Source organism: Saimiri boliviensis, chromosome 14, assembly GCF_048565385.1.
Source record: "Saimiri boliviensis isolate mSaiBol1 chromosome 14, mSaiBol1.pri, whole genome shotgun sequence".
NCBI classification, from domain to species: domain Eukaryota; kingdom Metazoa; phylum Chordata; class Mammalia; order Primates; family Cebidae; genus Saimiri; species Saimiri boliviensis.
Window position 1 is genome coordinate 70,706,848 of NC_133462.1, and position 13,433 is coordinate 70,720,280.

Genomic DNA, 13,433 nt, shown 5'->3' on the forward strand with positions numbered 1-13,433 from the left:
GAACTAACTGGCAAGAGCAAATAAATGGCTCTATTAAAATATTTTACTTCAACAGCAATAAATCTCTAGGTAAGTCTAACAGTATTTTTAAATGGCAAGAGAAAAAAAGATCAATGTCAAATAGTAGCTGAAATGCATTTTTGAGGGGGACTTCTTAATTATCCTGTGAAGTGTCGTGTGTTTTAGGTCAGCTGGTTAACTTTGTCTTAGTTCTTCCATAGAATCAAAGAACTTTTATTACTGGAGGGGAATTCAGAGATTATCATTTTATACATATAGAAACAGAGATCCAAAGAAGAGCGGTGGCGTACTCATGGTTCTGAATATGCAGGACGAAAACATAATTCTCCTTATGGATGCTATTGTCACTGTGCCACACGGCCATCATGGTAGTGTTCAGGGAAAAAAATCAGGCTAAAAATTCACATAAAATTCAAATGTTCTAGATTCAGAGCTATTTCCTTTGTAGATATTTTATATTCAAGCTGCTTTTAGCTCAATTTTTACTATTTTGCCAAAGGAATGCATTGCTCTCTGCCTCTGCCTCGATGTGATAGCAGGCCCAATCTAATTTTTATTGTCATGGTGTAGAGCTGTATATTTAGGAGTTTTTGAAGGTTATTAATCATTTCTTTCAGAGTTCTAGTTTTCTAATTCCATAGCCTGCTTCAGTCCTTATCTTTTCTATATCTTTCTAGGGTTTGATTAATCTCTGATTCTAGAAACTTGTACCTTCCTGTCTCGTTTTTCTTGGTCTTTCTCAGCTATTTCCCTGTTTCTTTCAATGACTCACTCATTGTTAGCCCCTTAATGTGGAAGGTCCTTTTGGCTCTATTGTTTCCTTTTATCCTCTCTCTGGCTGAGCTGCTATTTCTATGGCTTCAGACTACTGGCTCCATGTCTGTACTTCTGGCCCCAAGCACTCATCCTAGTTCCAGACTCATGTTTCTAACTCCCTGCTGGGCCTCCACCCCTAGTTGCTCACCAGCCGTAGTATGTTCAAAACAATTTACCAAATGTGTGATTTGGGTTGGAAAATTTAAAAAACAAACAAACAACAAACAAAAAACATGCTAATCTAAGTTTTTGTTTCCTTACCTATAAACAAAAACTTGGGTGGTGAGATTGAATATAAAGAGCCAGGACAGAAGTTGAGAGTTACTGTTTTTGTGGTTCATCCTGCAACTTGCTTCACCTTTTGTGATCTTTAAAAAGTGACTTTCCTCCACATAATTCCTTTGTGTCACCATCTATTCATCCCCACTCTCATCTTCTCACTTGTCAGTTAACAGATGCTTTTGATGTTCTAGAAAAGTAACACCTTGAGCAACGGAAACACTGTGGCCTCTAAACCCTCCTTGATGTCTCCATCTTAGTTCCAGGCTCCTCATCATCGGTTTGAATGGATCTCCCAGCCTCTGCTTTCTCCTGTCTTCCATCTATTTATTTCCCATGTGTCCTGAGAGTTATTGGTCTGTTCCACTACCTACTAAGCCCTGCTCGCTCCCCATGTTAGTCTGTCTTCAGAATAAAACTCAAATTCTTTACTCAGCAGTAAATCCCTTCACGATCTGGTCCTTACCTATCATCACAGCTTCACCTTCTGCCTCTCTTGTCTCCCGTGTTACAGTGCATATGCATAGACACACACACACACACACACACCTGATGCTTCTGCCATGCCAATATTTCCTGGACAGGCCAAACCTTTTCATGACTTTGTGTGTGTGGCATATTATTCCTTATACCTGGAATGCTCTTTTCTCCTCCCTCAATTGACAAACTAAACGTTTAAGATACAAGTTTTGAGTGACCCAATGCCTTGCCCCAAGTGTCTATGGTCACTCATGTTCTCTGTTCTCCATGTTTCTATATTCATCTTTTACATGTTGGCCCTGTGCCCACTATAAATTTTGAACTCAAGGGTAAGGATTATCTATCTCTTTATCTTTTCTTTTCTCTCAGTGCCTAGTACAGTGATTATCAGACAATTGACATGCAATACTGGATGATAACATAACTGTCATTTCTGGTTGGCTTTTTTTAACTGCTAGTTTATTTGGATGTTCTTTTACATTTATTTCATAAGAATCCAGGGATCTGATCCTCTGTTTTCTGCCTCGGTTTTCCCTGAGGTTAGATTTAGTTTTTATGAAGGCAACATTTTGTTTTTGACTAAAAATGCTGCCAAATATACAGCATGTGTTCTGCTCCCACTCAGTCCTTGGAAGACACTGATCAGCAGTCAAAATATTCTTCCCTGAGAAGCCATGTAGGTTCTTAACCCTTCTCAACATAGCACATCTAGTAGCTGAATGTAGTTGGTAGCTGATGTGAAACCTCTTTGAAATAACACAGTCAAAAAAATAAAAAATAAAAATGAAGGTGAATACTTGATGACTTCAAATTCTGATCCAGGTTTGTTGCTGACAACTCTAACATGCATGCCAGGGCACTTTCTGTGATATTTTGTGTGCCATAGATATTCAATGGCTGTTTATTAGTTAATATTCATTGCTAAATGATTTTGCCTCATTTTCTCTATCCAAAAATAGGAGAGTTAATTTCCAAGCTACTTTTGGTAGTTGGTGTAAAGATGAAAATCATGAGGAATGTGTATTAGCTAGGAGAAAAGTTTGAAAATGATATATAAAGAATAGTGCACTTTATTAAGTTACTTGCAAAGCAATTTAATATCTTATGATTGTGTTATAAGAACTAGACAAGTAGAAAGTACCACTGTATGTAGACTTTAAGACAATTTCAACTCTTCTATCTTTGTACTCAATAAGTGATATGTAGAAAAAACTGCATCTGTCTGTTTGAACTTGTGTACACCCCTCTGCAGGGTCCCAATTCTGCCAAGATCACAGTATGTGTATTTATGAATTCAATGAACATTCATTGAACATTATTGTAAATGCTGAGAGATGATGGTTAACAATGCAAACAAAAATCTCTGCCCTGAGGAGCTTACATTCTGGTAGCACATCCATGTTCCCATAGAGAAAAAAATCTAAATCAGAGGAGAAGATTTTCAGAATTACCTTTACTTTCTGCTCTGCTTTCTTCTTTCAAAAACAGGAGTTGGATGTTGATTTGCGGTGTCTGTTTTGATACTGTGTTTTTCCTGGCTAATATTTCTTAGTTGGTGAAATCAATTTGGGCTTTCTTCCTACTTATAAGTATTAACACTTGTTAAGGTTATTTTTGCATCTTTTTGTTAATTTTGACCAATTATACTGCCAAAAATGTTGTGGTCTTGCACTTTAAACAGCCAGCCTTCCTTAAATTTAGTGCGTCCCCTTTGGGGAAGAAGTTTTTTTTTTTTTTTTTTTTTTTTTTTTTTGAGACGGAGTTTTGCTCTTGTTACCCAGGCTGGAGTGCAATGGCGTGATCTCAGCTCACCACAACCTCCGCCTCCTGGGTTCAGGCAATTCTCCTGCCTCAGCCTCCTGAGTAGCTGGGATTACAGGCACGCGCCACCATGCCCAGCTAATTTTTTGTATTTTTTAGTAGAGACGGGGTTTCACCATGTTGACCAGGATGGTCTCGATCTCTTGACCTCGTGATCCACCCGCCTCGGCCTCCCAAAGTGCTGGGATTACAGGCGTGAGCCGCCGCACCCGGCAGAAGTTTGTATTTTAAATGGAAACTTTTGCTGTACAACATGGCTTTGGAAAACTGCCACGGGAATGTTTTTAGATTCTATAGGACTTCGCAACAAAAATAACTGAAGAGTGACATTTAAAAATTTTAATCTTAGGATTTTGATACCTTATAGAAGAAAAGAGGGAATGTTTTTGTATTGCCCTTTCTCCATGATATGGTTTTCTTAAGGAGAGCAGTATATGTTTAACTAAATAATAACTTATTCCTTATTGTCTATTTTAAAAAGATATTCTATCAGCTTGGATGCTTTGGAACAGCATATAATAGAAAATGCTAACTCAAACTGACTTAAGAAATAAACGTATTACTTCATACAAAAAGAAGTCCAGGAGTTGGGTAAGCCTAGAGCGCAGCCAGGCTCTTAAGAACCCAAGTTCATGCCATCATTTGGCACTGCCATGGTAAGAGGGCTGGTTTTGTTCTCAGATTGACGCCCTCTCTGGTAGACAGATGGCTTCAGAGGTTCCAGGCATCACATTCAGATGTAACATCATCAAGAGAACAAAGAGAAACCATCTATTTTCCTGGCTCTTTCTTGAGAGTGAGAAACCTTCCCTAAAGGTTTCCATAAGACCAACTCTCACATGTTATTGGCCAGATGTGGGTCATATGCCCATTTCTAAACCAGTCACTGATGAGAGAAGTGGAATTATCATGATTTGCTTAGCCAAATTGGAGTTTATTACTTACAACTGGGAATAGAATCATCTTTTCATGAAACACATGTCTTTGTGGAGAGCAGATATCTGAATGTAATTACGTTCTGCTAAAAAATAAATAAATAAAATAAAAGGTTGGAAAGTGAGAAAATCAATGCTAGGTAGGCAACTGGAATTCTCTCCAATGTAGAAAACTTTCCCCTTAAATATTGCTATGTCTTATCATCTCAAGTAAACATAGTTGTTTTTTCCACGACATAATTTGTTTACTACAATTACATGTATTTCCTCAAGCTTCCCATATAGAATATATGCCTGATGGCTCATTGTATCTCTGTGGTAAGTCATTATTCAGCAACGTATTATTTCAGATACAATTATAAGCACTGTTTTTTGAGACAGAGTTTCGCTCTTGTTGCTCAGGCTGGAGTGCAATGGCGCAATCTCGGCTCACCGCAACTTCCACCTCCCGGGTTTAAGCTACTCCAGAGTAGCTGGGATTACAGGCATGTGCCACACACGCAGCTAATTTTACATTTTTAGTAGAGATGGGGTTTCTCCATGTTAGTCAGGCTGGTCTCGAACTCCTGACCTCAGATGATGTGCTGCCTAGGCCTCCCAAAGTGCAGGGATTACAGGTGCGAGCCACCCCGCCCGGCCATAAGCACTTTATATGTAGTGTAACTCTTAATCTTCACAACAACCCTCTGAAATAGATACTACTAATATTCCCATTTTATATATGAGTAAACTGAAGAACAGAAAGGGTAATTTGCCTAAAGTCACCTGCAAGTAAATCCATTTTTAGCTATTTAGAGTAAGTAAAAGGAGAAATCTAAATATTGCTTGTGATAAGGAAGTGCTGGGAAGAGAAGAGTGTGGTCCCTTTAAATGATAGGGAAGTGGAGAAGGGTGTGGTCCCTTCACTCCCAGGGACCTAGGTGAGGCCAGGCATTTTTGGTTTCCTGCCCAAATATTGCATTTCCCAAGACCACCCTGATCTGCCACACCCCCGTCCTATGCCTATATAAACCCCAAGACCCTAGCAGGCAGACACAGGCAGGCGGATGTCCAGAGGAGCACTCAGTGGAGCAGCAGAAAGGTGGCTGGATGTTGGCGTTGAGAGGAACGCACCGGCAGGCACCGAGGCTGACCAGCAGAACAACACAGAGTTTGGCTGGAGCAGTTGAAGGAGAGACCCGGCCACTGAGTGGCCCCACTCCTGGGGAAAACCATCTCCCTCTGGCTCTCCCATCTGCTGAGAGCTACTTCCATTTACTCATTTTCCATGCCCATGTATGATCGGATTCTTCCGGTACACCAAGGCAAAATCCGGGGATACAGAAAGCTCTCTGTCCTTGAGACAAGGTACAGGGTCTAATCGAGCTGGTTAATACAAGCCACCTATAGACGGCAACACTAAAAGAGCACCCTGTAACACACGCCCACCGGGCCTTCAGCTGTATACATTCATCCCTAGACACCACCGTGGGGTTGGAGCCCGGCAGCTCCAACCGGTCTGTATGCTCCCCTAGAGGTCTGAGCAGTGGAGCACTGAAGTGAGCCACACCCCCATCGCACTCATTGCAAGGAGGAAAAGGGAACTTTTCACCTTTCATTTGGATCCTTTGCCCTAAACTAATATTATCAAGGTCTTCTAATTATACAAAATGAAATGTTTTGAAGACGGCAAAATTCCCTTTCAAAGGTTGGAAATATTTTCTGTCATTTAAAAGGGTGAGACTTAAATTTATCTGTACCGCAATGTATTAGGAAGACTACCACACAGATGGTCTTTTAGTCACGTAAATAAAAATGAAAGATTTTTCTCTAAAATAGAGACTTTTGAAATAATCTAGCTTCAAGGAATTATAATACTACATTCTCATTTCATTCCATGTAATAAATATTTACTGAGTGAACCGTCTGGGCTAAAGACCACACCAGGTGGTAGGAGTATAGGACTGAACAAGCAAGGAACACTTCCTGTTCCCAGAAAGTGTAATAATACTAAGCCAATGAATTAAATGGGACAATTATTAATTCCAGCCAATATAAGTTATTCAAGGGAGGAAATATAACCATAGAATACTACATATCTCAGCTCTAAATGGAGTTTACATAATTACAGTGATCATTAATAAAATATAAATATTCCACAATGATTGAGCTAATTTACACTCCCACCAATAGTGTGAAAGTGTTCCTATTTCTCCACATCCTCTCCAGCATCTGTTGTTTCCTCACTTTTTAATGATCACCATTCTAACTGGCATGAGATGGTATCTCATTGTGGTTTTGATTTGCATTTCTCTAAGGACCAATATGATGAGCTTTTTTTCATATGTTTGTTGGCCACATAAATGTCTTCTTTTGAGACATGTCTGTTCATATCCTTCACCTACTTTTTGGTGGGGTTGTTTGTTTTTTTCTTGCAAATTTGTTTAAGTTTCGTGTAGATACTGGATATTAGCCCTTTGTCAGATGGATAGATTGCAAATATTTTCTCCCATTCTGTAGGTTGCCTGTTCAGTCTGATGATAGTTTCTTTAGCTGTGCAGAAGAAAATATGGCAATTCCTCAAGAATGTAGATCCAGAAATACCATTTGACCCAGCAATCCCATTTAGGTATATACCCAAAGGATTATAAATCATTCTGCTATAAAGACACATGTACATGTATGTTTATTGCGGCACTATTCACAATAGCAAAGACTCGGAACCAACCCAAATGCCCATCAGTGATAGACTGGATAAAGAAAATATGGCACATAAACACCATGGAATACTCTGCAGCCATAAAAAAGATGAGTTCATGTCCGTTGCAGGGACATGGATGACGACGGAAACCATCATTCTCAGCAAACTAACACAGGAACAGAAAACCAGACACCACATGTTCTCACTCTTAAGTGGGAGTTGAACAATGAGAATGCATGGACACAGGGAGGGGAACATCATATGCTGGGGCCTATTGCGGGGAGGGATAGCATTAGGAGAAATACCTAATGTAGATGATGGATTAATGGGTGCAGCAAACCACCCTGGCACATGTATACCTATGTAACAAACTTGCACGTTCTGTACATGTATCCCAGAACTTAAAGTATAATTTAAAAAAAAAATTAAAAAGATAACTTTGTTCACCACAAAAAGAAAATATAAATATTCTATGTATTTAAAAGTATATACATCTATAGAGACGAGCGAGAGGAGGGAGGAAAGGAGATGGATAGATACATAGATGAATAGACAAAAAGATAGAACTGCAAATAGAGAACAGGAGGATGGAGAGGAGAGAGATGCATGTGTGGGATAGGTAAATAGAAAGCACAGGTAAAAGAAGGTGTATAAGTCAGGGTTCTCTAGAGGGACAGGACTAATAGGATAGATGTATATATGAAAGAGGGGTTATTAAAGAGTATTGACTCACATGATCACAAGGTTGAGTCCCACAATAGGCTATCTGCAAAGTGAGAAACAAGAAAGCCAGTCCAAGTTCCAAAACCTCAAAAGTAGGGAAGCAGACAGTGCAGCCTTCAGTCTGTGGCCAAAAACCAGAGAGCCCCTGACAAGTGACTGGTGTGATGTAGATCCAACAGTCCAAAAGACGAAGTATTCAGAGTCCATTTTTTAGGTGCAGGAAACATCCAGCACAGGAGAAAGATGGAGGCCAGAAGACTCAGCCAGTCTAGTCCTTCCATGTTCCTCTGCCTGTTTTTTCCCTAGCCATGCTGGCAGCTGATTAGATGGTGCCCTTCCAGATTGAAGGTGGTCTACTTCCTTCAGTCCACTGACTCAAATGTTAATCTCCTGTGGCAACACTCTCACAGACACACCCAGGAACAATATATTGTATCCTTCAATCCAGTAAAATTGACACTCAATATTAAACGTCACGGAAGGGTAGATTCACTGTTCCCTACTGGAAAGATGATAAAGTCTAAAACTGAAAAGAAATAGCAGCTAAAACACATTATTTAAAAATGTGAAAGTAAATACCAGAGTAAGCAACTAAAAAAGACATAGAAGTCTGCTGTTTTATGTGTCAAACCTTACTACACTAAATTTAAAGTGTTAATAAAAATAAAATGAAAACAAATGACATGTGAAAGTATTTTATAATTGCTAAGATATCCAAATTGCATCAGTATTTTAAGTCATTGAAATGTCATGGAGAAGCCACGTTTCATTGTTCAAGAGAATACTCTCTGCGCTGCTTGCTTTTGGTTAATATCTTAATTTGTGTTTTTAGCTAACTTTTCCAAGTTAGCTCTTATGAACTATGGTGAATCATTTTGTATAAAGGCCATTTTGAAAACAAGAATAAAAGTCCTGAGTTACTTTCACTATTCAACTACTTAATAACTGTATGGTAGGCTTATCTTGCAATTTGATTGGCCTAGCAAAGTCAGTTCATTAGTCAACAGAAAGTTTGTTGGGATTGTATTTCTGTGGGATTGTATTTTCCTGATTCATGTTTTCAATGGTGTCTAAAAGAAAGATACAAGAAAAATACATATCAAGCTAATCTTATGGCATTAAAGTTTTAAAATGTAATTATAATTAAAGTTTAGCAGACAACCTCCTATCCCCAAGTATGACAGTCTGCTTTTACCTGTGTCTCCTTTAACCCTATTCTATTAATTCAGCTGTTTCTTAATGCCTAAAGCAGGCATCCCCAAACTACGGCCCGCGGGCCGCATGCAGCCCCCTGAGGCCATTTATCCGGCCCCCCGCCGCACTTCAGGAAGGGGCACCTCTTTCATTGGTGGTCAGTGAGAGGAGCACAGTATGTGGCGGCCCTCCAACGGTCTGAGGGACAGTGAACTGGCCCCCTGTGTAAAAAGTTTGGGGACGCCTGGCCTAAAGGGTTATCTAAATCCTCAGTGAATACTTACATTCCAAATGTTTGTTCAACTTAAACACTCATGAATTGATGCAAAGGAGCTTTTTGGGGTGCTGACTGGAAGTTGTTTTTATTAGCCAACATTCTAGCTATAGCTGAATTCTATAAGACAACAGGTCCAGTACAGGCCTCCATCCAACACTGTGCTAGACTCACAGAAACCCACTTGTCCACCCACCCAAGCGGATATTGTTCTGATTCAGAAGTCATTTTTAGAGACTCTTAAAAAATTACTTGTCAAAATGTAATTATATATATTTTTGTAATAACTAATAAAAACCACTAACAATGACAGCTAACTCAGATAGGGCATTTCTAAAGAAATAGAATTCTACTTTTAAATTAGTCCTTCTTGCTGGTGTATTTAAATGCTTAGAATTTTAAGTAAATCATCTTTTAGACCCCTTAACAATTTTGTACAGATGGAGGGCCATGCGAGTGAATGCCTTGCATATATGGAGATGAAATCCAGATGACAAGAATGTAGAAAGGGTCGGTTGAAACATGTTATAGGAGAACATTGAAAACATCAAACACGGTGATTGTAAGCAATGGAAATAACTGTAAAACAATGCAAGAACATGAAGATGTCAAAGCCCATGGTATGTTCATTTAGTCATTCTCTGGACTGAAAATATTTGTATTTTCTATCAACAAGAGTTTAGCTTGATATATAAATATATTCGAGCAAACATGCATATTAATAAACATGCGTATATGTATATAATACACATACATTGTGTGTGTGTGTGTGTGTGTGTTTCCATGTATTGAGGTTTTTCAGAGAACAAATGTCACTAGTAAATGATAGAAAATGTTTGTTATTAAACCTTTATTTCCTAATTTTCTTAACAATACCACCAAAGCTAGAAAATAATAAGGATCATTCATTCTTAAACAGATGGCAAAAACACTCCCTGGGGAAGTCCAACCAGACTGATGTTTTGTCTGCAACAATTTTCCTGTAGACTGTCTGCCAGGCTTTGATAAGCTCAGCATGCCTTACATATTGAATATCAGTATCTATAGGCAACTCTATAGATGATCTCATGAGGGTAAAGGCTATGTCAAATAACTACCAATATGTGTATGTATTTCTATGTGGCATATACTAGCTGTCGTATTTTCACTAAATACTAAACTCGTTCAGAAACAGGAACCTTTTTTTAGTTTTTCTATGTTCTCCATGATACATACATTAATACTATTCCTTCCTATACAATTGAAATTATATATGTTTCTGCCACTGTCATTTCCATACAACTGGCCTTTGTGTTTCAGAAGACATGTTTTCTCTTTGAATTCTACATTTTATTATTTTAACTCTCACACTGTGTTTGTTTCAGAAAGGATATTGGTACCACCTGTGTTTACCTAAAGTCTCTGAGTTTTTAAGGAAGATATTTATTACATAGATTTGAGATCGTCAAATGGTCATCTTTACCCTCAAACAACTTAGCTCTTTTATAACTCAACAGTAATGCCCAAGCTCAGACTGACTCAGTGCAGTTCATTTAAAAATATAAATAAACACATATATAAAAACATATATCCATACTTTATTTTTTTTATTGTACTTTAGGTTTGGGATACATGTGCAGATCATGCAGGATTGTTGCATACGTACACACATGGCAACATGGATTGCTGCCTCCATCCCCCGTCACCTACATCTGGCATTTCTCCCCATGTTATCCCTCCCTGACCTCCTCACCCCCACACTGTCCCTCCCTTGGCCCCCCCAACAGACCCCAGTGTATGATGATCCCCTCCCTGTGTCCATGTGTTCTCACTGTTGAACACCCGCCTATGAGTGAGCATATGCAGTGTTTGATTTTCTGTTCTTGTGTCAGTTTGCTAAGAATGATGATTTCCAGATTCATCCATGTCCCTACAAAAGACACAAACTAATCATTTTTTATGGCTGCAAAGCAATGGGGAAAGGATTCCCTGTTTAATAATTGGTGTTGGGAAAACTGGCTAGCAGTGTGCAGAAAGCAGAAACTGGACCCCTTCCTGACACTTTATATTAAGTTAACTCCAGATTAATTAAAGACTTAAACCTAAGACCTAACACCATAAAAACCCTAGAAGAAAACCTAGACAAAACCATTCAGGACATAGGCATAAGCAAGGACTTCCTGACTAAAACACCAAAAGCATTGGCAACAAAAGCCAAAATAGACAAATGGGACCTAATTAAACTCCAGAGCTTCTGTACAGCAAAAGAAACAATCATTAGAGTGAACCCACAACCAATGGAATGGGAAAAAATTTTTGCAATCTACCCATCTGAAAAAAGGCTAATATCCAGAATCTACAAAGAACTAAAACAGATTTACAAGAAAAAAAAAAAAAAAAAAAAAGCTGGAGTTAGCCAGGCGCGGTGACTCACGCCTATAATCCCAGCACTTTGGGAGGCCGAGGCGGGTGGATCACGATGTCAAGAGATCGAGACCATCCTGGTCAACATGGTGAAACCCCATCACTACTAAAAATACAAAAATTAGCTGGGCATAGTGGCGCACACCTGTAGTCCCAGTTACTCGGGAGGCTGAGGCAGGAGAATTGCTTGAACCCAGGAGACGAAGGTTGCAGGGAGACGAAGGTTGCAGTGAGCCGAGATCACGCCATTGCACTCCAGCCTGGGTAACAAGAGAGAAACTCTGTCTCAAAAAAAAAAAAAAAAAAAAAAAAAAAAAACCATCCAAATGTGGGAGAAGGATAATGAACAGACACTTCAAAAGAAGACGTATATGAGGCCAACAGACATATGAAAAAATGTTCATCATCACTGATTATTAGAGAAACGCAAATCAAAACCACATTGAGATACCACCTCATGCCAGTTAGAATGGCGATCATTAAAAAATCTGGAGACAACAGGTGCTGGAGAGGATGTGGAGAAATAGGAACACTTTTACACTCTTGGTGGGAGTGTAAACTAGTTCAACCATTGTGGAAGACAGTGTGGTGCTTCCTCAAGGACCTAGAAATAGAAATTCCATTTGACCCAGCAATCCCATTACTGGGTATATACCCAAAGGATTATAAATCATTCTATTACAAAGACACATGCACACGTATGTTCACAGAGGCACTGTTTACAATAGTAAAGACCTGGAACCACCCAAATGCCCATTGACGATAGACTGGACAGGGACAATGTGGCACATATACACCATGGAATATCCACACGTTAAAAAAAATTAGTGTAATAGGAAGTTGGACTCTTACCCTATATTGTATGGAAAAATTAGCTCAAAATGGATCAAAGACCTAAATGTAAGAGCTAAACTAGAAAATTCTTAGGAAAAAAAACATAAGAGGAAAAGTTTCATGATAATGGGGTTGGCAAGAATTTTTGGCTATGACAGCAAAAGTAAAAATAGATGGATTAGACTACATCAAAATTACAAACTTCTGTGTGTCAAAGGATACTATCAACAGAGTGAAAATGCAGCCCATGAAATGGGAGAAAATATGTGCAAATCATTTATCTGATAAGAGGTTACAATCTGGAATACATAAAGATCTCCTACAGCTCAACCACAAGAAAACAAATAACCCAATTAAACAATTGGCAAAGGATTTGAATAGACATTTAACCAAAGAGGATATATAAATGACCAACAAGCATATGAAAAGATATTCAACATTACTAGTCATTAGGGAAATGTAAATCAAAACCTCAATATATCACTGCACATCTGATAGGATAGCTACTATTTTTAAAAATTGGAAAATAGCAAGTGTTTGTGAAGACATAGAGAAACTGAAACCCTTGTGAACTGTTCTGAGGATGTAAAATAATGCTGTCACCATGGAAAACGGTATGCCAGTTCCTCAAACAATTAAAAATAGAATTAACTTCTTCTTGCTATCCAGAAACATTAAAAGCAGCATACACCCATGTTCATATCAGCATTATTCACTATAGCCAGAAGATGAAGCAACCCAAATGGCCATCAATAGATGAATGGATGAAGAGAATGTGGCATATATACAATCTAATATTATTCAGCCTTCAAAATGAAAGAACTTGTGACATGCTACAATATGGATGAATCTTGAAGACATTATACTAAGTGAAACAAGCCAGTCACAAAAGGTCAACCACTTATTTGAGGTATCTAAAGTAGTCAAACTCATAAAAAAGAAAATAGAATCTTAGTTGCCTGGGGATAAAGGA